This window comes from Meleagris gallopavo, chromosome 25 (genome assembly GCF_000146605.3).
Source record: "Meleagris gallopavo isolate NT-WF06-2002-E0010 breed Aviagen turkey brand Nicholas breeding stock chromosome 25, Turkey_5.1, whole genome shotgun sequence".
Taxonomy (NCBI): domain Eukaryota; kingdom Metazoa; phylum Chordata; class Aves; order Galliformes; family Phasianidae; genus Meleagris; species Meleagris gallopavo.
In genome coordinates this window covers 4,416,330-4,416,569 of record NC_015035.2, presented here as the reverse complement: position 1 = coordinate 4,416,569, position 240 = coordinate 4,416,330, and positions in this window count along the sequence as shown.

Below are 240 nucleotides of genomic sequence, written 5' to 3'. Positions count from 1 at the left end.
CCCTGCGAAGAGCCCTCGGTGCGCTGCTGCCTCGGGGCCGGCCGGGCCGAGCCGAGCCCAAGCAATCCGAGCAGCGCCGCTCCGAGCCCCTCCGCGCCCGCCGGCAGCGTCCTCCCGCCTTCCTCTCGCCCTCCCGCCCGCACTCTGGCTCTGCCCCCGGTCCCGCCCCCACCCACAACACTGTAGTAAGTTCCCATTGGTAGATCTCAGGGGGGCGGGGACGACCGCGCCACCTCCTAT